Source organism: Saccopteryx bilineata, chromosome 2, assembly GCF_036850765.1.
Source record: "Saccopteryx bilineata isolate mSacBil1 chromosome 2, mSacBil1_pri_phased_curated, whole genome shotgun sequence".
Lineage (NCBI taxonomy): Eukaryota > Metazoa > Chordata > Mammalia > Chiroptera > Emballonuridae > Saccopteryx > Saccopteryx bilineata.
Window position 1 is genome coordinate 354,639,300 of NC_089491.1, and position 8,566 is coordinate 354,647,865.

The 8,566-nt window shown below is 40.1% G+C and overlaps 1 non-coding gene across 1 annotated transcript; it reads right to left on the minus strand.

Moving 5' to 3' along the window:
- Window positions 1–5,983: 5,983 nt before the first annotated feature.
- On the minus strand, window positions 5,984–6,147 carry LOC136327656 (U1 spliceosomal RNA). Its single transcript, XR_010729833.1, has one exon. It is a non-coding gene; the product is annotated as a U1 spliceosomal RNA (small nuclear RNA).
- Window positions 6,148–8,566: the final 2,419 nt, after the last annotated feature.

Sequence of the window (8,566 nt, forward strand, 5' to 3'; positions counted from 1 at the left end):
CTCCTCCTGAGACCTGGAGTGGGAAGACAGTGATTGGGGATCATTGCTCTAATCTATCCTTGCCCTATTCCTCTCCCAAGTGAGAAATATATGGGAGAGTGCCCCAAACTGAAGGATGACTTTGCTGTCATACTCTCACAAGTGTAGATTGATGTCCAGGGAAGTGCTCCAGGCTTAGAATCAGAAGACCTGGAAATTCTGACACAGATTAGCTATTGACTCAGAACACGTTATTAAGTCTCTTTGCGCTCCTGTTTACTTATCTTTAAAATGGGTATAATAAACCAGCCTCATGGCAGGCACATCAGGAAGACTGACGCCATAAAGCACCTAGCCCCTAACACACAGTAATTGCTTTATAAATGTCTCTTTCCTCCTCTCCTTTGCTTCTTTTTGTCCTTTTATCCTAGATTAGGAGTTTTCATCCTGAGAAATAAGGATTCCTGCACCTTAGAAGTCAGTCTGTGAAGGTATTCCTAGAGATCCAGAGCAGAAATTTATAGTATTCCCACCCCAAAGCCTAACAGAACAGTTCCATTTACATATTAGATAAAGTCCCAAGACTAAAATGTCAGGTTACTTTGCTTTGGACAGAATTCATATCACATTGCTTATCTCATGATGATTAGAAATTCTGATTCCATGTCTGTATTAGTTGTTCATTAATGAAACAAAGAGGATCCATTATATGTAGTTTGCTAGGTAGACAAACATCTTTACATCTGGTGGATGCTCCCTTCTCTAAGTTCCCCTTTTATATAACATCAACCACACAGTGGCATAATTGCCTGGAAATAAAAATTACTGTGTACTGCCTGGCCTAAGTGGCACAGTGGATAGAGTACCAACCCGGAACGTTGAGGTTGCCATTTAAAAACCCTAGGCTTTCAGGGGCATGCAAGAGTCTGTCTGACTGCCTCCCCGTTTCCAACTTCAGAAAAATACAAAAAAAACAACAACACCTAGGCTTGCCCAGTTCAGGCACATATGAGAAGCAACCAATGAACCACTAAAGTGAAGCAACTATGAGTTGATACTTCTTGTCCCCGCTCCCCTTCTCTCTGTAAAATTAATTTTAAAAATTTAATTACTGTGTATTTACTTAATGTATATTGTATATCATGTAGTCACTGGACTAAGTGTTTTACCCTTGTATTGGCTTGTTTAATTCCCTCCTCTTTTTTTGTTTTGTTTTGTTTTCAGCAAGAGATAGACAGAGACAGATAGAGAGAGGGAAAGAGACAGGAAAGAAGAGAAATGAAGCATAAATTCATAGTTGCAGTACTTTAGTTGTTTGTTGATTGCTTTTCATACATGCCTTGACTGAAGGGCTCAAGCAGAGCCAGTGACCCCTGACTCAAGCCAATGAACTTTGTATCATGTCAATGATCCTGTGCTGGAGCTGGTGACCTTGCATTCAAACTGGCAAGCTCAAGCTCAAGTTGGTGACCTTGGGGTTTTGACTTGGGGACCTCAGCATTCTGGTTGATGCTCTGTTCACTGTGCCACCACTGGTGAGGCTGTAGTCCATAAGTTTTGATATATTGTGTTTTGTGATATCTTCTCTTTTGACTTATTGGTTATTTAGAAGCATTTTAATTTCCACATATTTATGAATTTACCAAATATCTTTATGCTATTGATTTCCATTGAGTTGAAGAATACCCACTGTATGACTTCAATTCATTTAAACTTATTGGGGATTATTTTATAACCTAATATATGATCTATTTTGGAAATGTTCTATGTGCACTTGAAAAGAATGTATTTTCTGCCTTTGTTGTGTGTCTGTTTGTTAGGTCTAGTTGGTTTATAGTGTTGTTTAACTCATCTATTTCCTGGTTGATAGTCTTTCTAGCTGTTCTATTGTTAAAAATAGGATATTTAAGCCTCTAGCTGTTATTGTTGAATTGTTTTTATATCTTCCTTCAATTCTGTCAATTTTTGCATCATGTATTTTAGGACTCCGTTAGCAGGTGTATATATAATTCTAAAATGTTAAATTTTTATTTTAATAAAATCCCTTCTTTATCTCTAGTAACATTTTTTGCCTTAATTTATATCTTATATAGTATTAAGTAGCCATTCTACTTTTCATTGAATACTGTTTCCTTAGACTATTTTTTCCATCCTTTCAATGCTTTTGAATTTAAATGGCTCTTGAAACAGCATACACATTATGATTTTTTAAATCAGTTGCCTGTCTCTGCCTTTTGGTTGGATGTAATTACTGATAAAGTAGAAGAGGAAACTAATATCTCCATAAACACAACTTTATAATTATTGCCTCACACACTTGTCTTTTTAATCGAATAAGAGGGAAAAAAAGAGTTACAAACAAAAATAAACTTATGCTGCCTTATACCTATGTAGTTAGCTTTATTGTTATTCTTTATTTCTTTGTGTGGATTTGAGTTACTGTCTACTGTCCTTTCATTTCAGCACAATGAACTCCCCCTTAATATTGGTTGTAGGGAAGCTCTGCTAGCAATGAATTCTCTTAGTGTTTGTTTATCTGGGAATATCCTAATTTCTCCTTCATTTTTTGAAGAATAATTTTGCAGGATATGTAATTCTTAGTTGACAGTCTTTTCCTTCAGCACAAGATGTCATCCCACTGCCTTCTGGCATCCATGATTTTTGATGAGAAATCAGCTGTTAAAGTCATTGAGGATTTCTTGCATTTGATGAGTCACTTTTCTCTTGTTGCTTTCAAGAATCTCTCTTAGGCCTGACCAGGTGGTGACACAGCGGATAGAGCATAGGACTGGGACTTGGAGGACTCATGTTCGAAACCCAGAGGTTGCTGGATTGAGCGTGGGCTCATCCAGCTTGAGCGTGAGTTTACCAGCTTGAGTGTAGAGTCACTGGCTTGAACCCAAAGGTTGCTGGTTTGAAGCCCAAGGTTGCTGGCTTGAGCCCAAGGTCACTGGCTTGAGCAAGGGGTCACTTGCTGTGCTGAAACCCCTCCCCCCATCAAGGCACATATGAGAAAACAGTCAATGAACAACTAAGGTGCTGCAATGAAGAACTGATGCTTCTTCTCATCTCTCTCCCTTCCTGTTTGTCTTTTCCTATCTGTCCCTCTCCCTGTCTCTCTCTCTGTCTCTGTCACAAAAAAAAGAAAAAGATCTCTCTTAGGCTTTGATTTTTAACAATTTTACTGTGATGCAGCTAGATATGCTTCATTTGAATTTATCATACTTAGAGTTAGTTGAACCTTTTGAATATGCAAATTAAAGTTTTTCATCAAATTTGGGAAGTTTTCTGCCTTTATTTTTTTAGATAGTCTTTTTCTCTCATATCTCCTTCTGAAACTCCTATTACTCATGTTAGCACGCTTGATGTGTATCCACAGGAGGTCTCTTTAGCTCCATTCATTTTTTTTTTTCATTCTTTCTCCTTTTTACTTCTTGGACTGCATAATCTCAAATGACCTATTTTCAAGTTTACTGATTATTTCTCTTGCTAGTTTAAATATTCTATTTTTTTAGATTTTATTTATTGATTTTTAGAAAGGGGGAAGAGAAGAAAAGAAAAGGGGGTGTAAGGAGTGGGAAGCAGCAACTCATGGTTTTATGTGCCTTGACTGGACAAGCCCAGAATTTTGAACCAACCTCAACATTCCAGATTGATACATTAGCCACTGTGCCACCACAGATCAGACCAAATATTCTGTTTAACCCTTCTAGTGAATTTTTTATTTCAGTTACTGTACTTTTCTTCCTTTTTTATTTTTTACTTTGAAAGATCTTATTTATTCATTTTAGAGAGGGGAGAGAGAAAAGGGAGGGAAGAGCAGGAAGCATCAACTCCCATATGTGCCTTGACTGGGCAAGCCCAGGGTTTTGAACCTGCGACCAGCAATCTAGGTCAATGCTTTATCCATGCACCACCACAGGTCAGGCCCAGTTACTGTACTTTTAAACTCTGAAATTTCTATTTGGTCTCTTTTTATAATTTCTATCTTTTTATTGATATTCTCTATTTGGTGAGGCAGCATTCTCATACTTCAGTTTTAGACATTATTTCCTTTAGTTCTTTAAATACACACACACACACACACACAGTAGCTGATTTTAAGTCTTTATATGGTAAAACCAATGTCTGGACTTCAGAGACAACTGGTTTTGACTGATTTATTTGCTGTGTATGGGTTATACTTTCATGTGCCAACATGAATAATTCCTCATTAGGAATCATAATTTTCTTGAAAACTGGACATTTAAAATAATATAATGTGGCCTTGGCCAGTTGGCTCAGCGGTAGAGCGTCGGCCTGGCGTGCGGGGGACCCGGGTTCGATTCCCTGCCAGGGCACATAGGAGAAGCGCCCATTTGCTTCTCCACACCCCCCCCCCCTCCTTCCTCTCTGTCTCTCTCTTCCCGTCCCGCAGCCAAGGCTCCATTGAAGCAAAGATGGCCCGGGCACTGGGGATGGCTCCTTGGCCTCCGCCCCAGGCACTAGAGTGGCTCTGGTCGCGGCAGAGCGACGCCCCAGAGGGACAGAGCATCGCCCCCTGGTGGGCAGAGCTTCGCCCCTGGTGGGCGTGCCGGTTGGATCCCGGTTGGGTACATGCGGGAGTCTGTCTGACTGTCTCTCCCTAATTCTAGCTTCAAAACAAAAAAAAAGAGAGAAAAAAAATATATAATGTTGCAATTCTGGATGTCAGATTCTGCCCTCCCCAGAATATGTTATTGTTTTAGTTTGTGATTGATGTTATTGTTGTTTGTTTGATGATTTTCCTGGGTTAATTTTATAAACTATATTTCTTGTCTGTGCAGCCACTAGTTTAATAGTCAATTAACAATTGGACAGGGATTACCTTTAACAACTTGAAAAAATAAGTCTCACAGCATTTGGCATCGGGCCCTGTGTGTATTTGGTCAGGACTTCAGTGCTCCAACAATTTACAATTCTGTTTTCATCTCCTGCTTATTTAAAGCCTGAGCTCAACCAGAAGTGAGGCCTCTCATGTCTTCCTTAGACATGTGCATAGCCTTGAACATGCATGTATCTTTCTAAAGTACTAAGAATAAGTCAGAGATTACAAAAGATCTCTTTGGGCTTCTCTCATTTCCCAGCATTTCCTTTTAAGGCCTTTGGTCAGCCTCCTGTAGCCTCTACTAGTATCAACACCTTTGGAAGTTGTGATGTTAAACAATTGCAGCAAATTTTTCTTTCAACACATACCCTGGTGATAGAGTATGAACTATGAGTCAGTTCAAAGAAAAACAAGCCCTAAGAGCCCTGGCCAGGTAGCTCAGTTGGTTAAAGCACTATCCCAATACGCCAAGGTTGTGGGTTCCATCCCTGGCCAGGGCACATATAAGAATCAACCAATGAATGCATAAATCAGTGGAACAACTAATCTATCTCTCTCTTCCTTCCTTTCTCTCTAAAACTCAATAAAAATGAAAAAAAATATTTAAACAAGCCTTAAGAAATTTTTAGAAAGCTGCCAGGCAGGTCAAACTGTGACAATTTCTGAGTTGGGGACTCAGAGTTGAGTTCAAACCTATTCTGTCCCCTCCAGTGGCTGCGAAACTGCTGGTTTTGACAGCTAAGGAGAAGGGGATGGGAATAGAGTAAGTTAAAATGTCAGACAGCTTTCTGTTCTTATCTATTTCAGCAGTTTTTCTTGAATAAATCCTCCTTGGATTTTAGCAAACCTTCATTTTATTTTCAAAGTTCTGAAAAAGTTGATTTTGACAATTTTTACCAGTGTTTTTATTACTTTTATGAAGGAACAGATTTTCAAAGAACTTTATGCCTCTGTTTTTTGTGTGTGTGTTTTTTTTGTTGTTATTGTTGTTTAAATGATTATTGTATTCATTTTAGAGAGAGGGAGAGAGAGACAGGAACATCAGTCTGCTCCCGTATGTGCCCTGACCAGGGACCAAACCAGCAATTTCTGTGCTTTGGGACGAAGCTCCAACCAACCAAACCATCCGTTCAGGGCTGTTGTTGTTTTCAAATGATGTAGGGGAGAGCATGAACGCATTTCCCCACTACCATAAATTATACAGTCGAGTTTCTCACAGTTGGGGAAATCGCAGAGATCAGCACATAAGGACTGCAATGAGTAAGCCTCACCCTGGGAAATCCACCTTCATGATCATCGTGTCTCCCCTGCCAGGTAAGTATTATCATGCCATTCTGGAAGTGCTTGAATTTGTGTTTATTTTTGCACAAAAAGAAACACTGGATAAATCAGAGACTTATACAAATGACTATATAGGGAGTAATTCTCAAACTGTTTTTGAATGTATTATAAAATAGAACAAATAAACAAATATACTGCACACAAAAATTAAGGAATATTTAGCCTGACCAGGAAATGGAGCAGTGGATAGAGCATTGAACTGGGACACGGAGGATCCAGGTTCGAAACCCTGAGGTTGCCGGCTTGAGCACAGGCTCATCTGGTTTGAGCACGACTCACCAGCTTGACCCCAAGGATGCTGGCTTGAGCAAGGGGTCAGTCTGTCTGCTGTGCCCCCCACATCAAGGCACATATGAGAAAGCAATCAATGAACTAAGGTGCCGCAACAAAGAATTGAGGCTTCTCATCTCTCTCCCTTTCTGTCTGTCTGTCCTAATCTAGCCCTCTCTCTGTCTCTTTCTGTCTCTCTCTCTCTCTCTCTCTCTCTCTCTCTCTCTCTCTCACACACACACACACACACACACACACAATTAGGGTTTATAGCAGTACTATTCAACCTGGTCCCTACCACCCACTAGTGGGCATTCCAGCTTTTATGGTGGGCGGTAGTGGAGCAACCAAAGTATAAATAAGATAGATTTTAACTATAGTAAGTTGTTTTATAAAGATTTATTCTGCCAAACTTAGCGAAAATTTGATATAAAGTACTTGGTAAGTAATTATTATTATATGCTGTAACTTGCTGTAACTCTGCTTTATAAATTTTATAAAGTAAAGTTACTTCCTTACTTTATAAATCACCATTACTGTGGAACCGGTGGGTGATTAGAAAATTTTACTACTAACAGAGATACAAAAGTGGGCGGCAGGTATAAAAAGGTTGACTACCCCTGGTTTATAGTTTAATATTCATTTTGAAATATCCCCTAATTTTTGTGAGCAGTATTTATTGATTTTGTTGAGAACAAGACATCTCACTGTGGCAGAAGGGAGATACAAATATGGAAAGACAAAGGCAGAGTGGTATTTGTTGAATTTGAATTGGTGGTGTTAATATTAATTTATGATTTTTAAAATATATTTTTTCAAGAGGTCCTGATTTTTACTTTGACCAATGAAAGGACTTAGAAGCAGTGATACCCTAAGTAGCAATGAACACAACAAGCATCCAGTTCTTGGTTTCTATACCATACACCATTAAAAGAAATGTGGTTAGAAGCATTTCTGGTCTCTATCCAACCCACTGTGCCAGTAGCACCTTGCTGTGGATTGATTGTTTGAGTCCCCCTGATTTTCATATGTTGAAATACTTATCTCCAAGGTAAAAGTATTTGGAGGTGGGTCCTTTGGGAGGTAATTTAGGTCACAAGGGCAGAGCCCATGTGAATGGGATTAGTGTCCTTTAAAAGGGGGCCCAAAAATGTTTCCTCACACCTTTTACCATTTGACATTATAGCAAAAAAGACAGCAGTCTATGTACCAGAGGGCAGGTTCTCACCAGAAACTAAACCTGCAAGTGCAGTTTATGGCATTTTGTTATAGCAGCCCAGAAGGACTGAGATATACCAACCTGGTTGTGACAACCAAAAATGTCTCCCAACATTGCTAAATTTTCTCTAAGTGGAAATATCACCCCATTTGAGAATCATGGATCTAAATTCATATTATCAGAGGGGGAAGTTCTTCAAAAACATCAATTTTCTGAGGGATAAAAACACAGGGGAGAGGTTGTCTGTTTTACAACAAAAGAGGCTAGAGATAAAATGACCAAACATATTAGGTAAATCTTGATTGGATCTTGAATTTAAAAGAAAAACTTCTATTAAAATCATATTTTGGGCCCTGGCCAGTTGGCTTAGTGGTAGAGCGTCGGCCTGGCATGCAGAAGTCTTGGGTTTGATTCTGGCCAGGGCACACAGGAGAAGTGCCCATCTGCTTCTCCACCCCTTCTCCTCTCCTTCCTCTCTGTCTCTCTCTTCCCCTCCCGCAGCCAAGGCTCCATTGGAGCAAAGTTTGCCCGGGCTCTGGGGATGGCTCCATGGCCTCTGCCTCAGGCGCTTGATTGGCTCTGGTCGCAACAGAGTGACACCCCAGATGGGCAGAGCATTGCCCCCTGGTGGGTGTGCCAGGTGGATCCCAGTGGGGCACATGCAGGAGTCTGTCTGACTGCCTCCCCGTTTCCAGCTTCAGAAAAATACAAAAAATAAAAAAATAATCATATTTTGGAGCTCTGGCCGGTTTGCTCAGTGGTAGAGCATCTGCCTGGCATGTGGAAGTCCCAGGTTCGATTCCCAATCAGTGTACACAGCAGAAGTGACCATCCGCTTCTCCACCCCTCCTCCTTCTCTTTCTTTCTCTCTCTCTTCACCTCCGCAGCCAAAACTCTATTGGCTTGAGCAA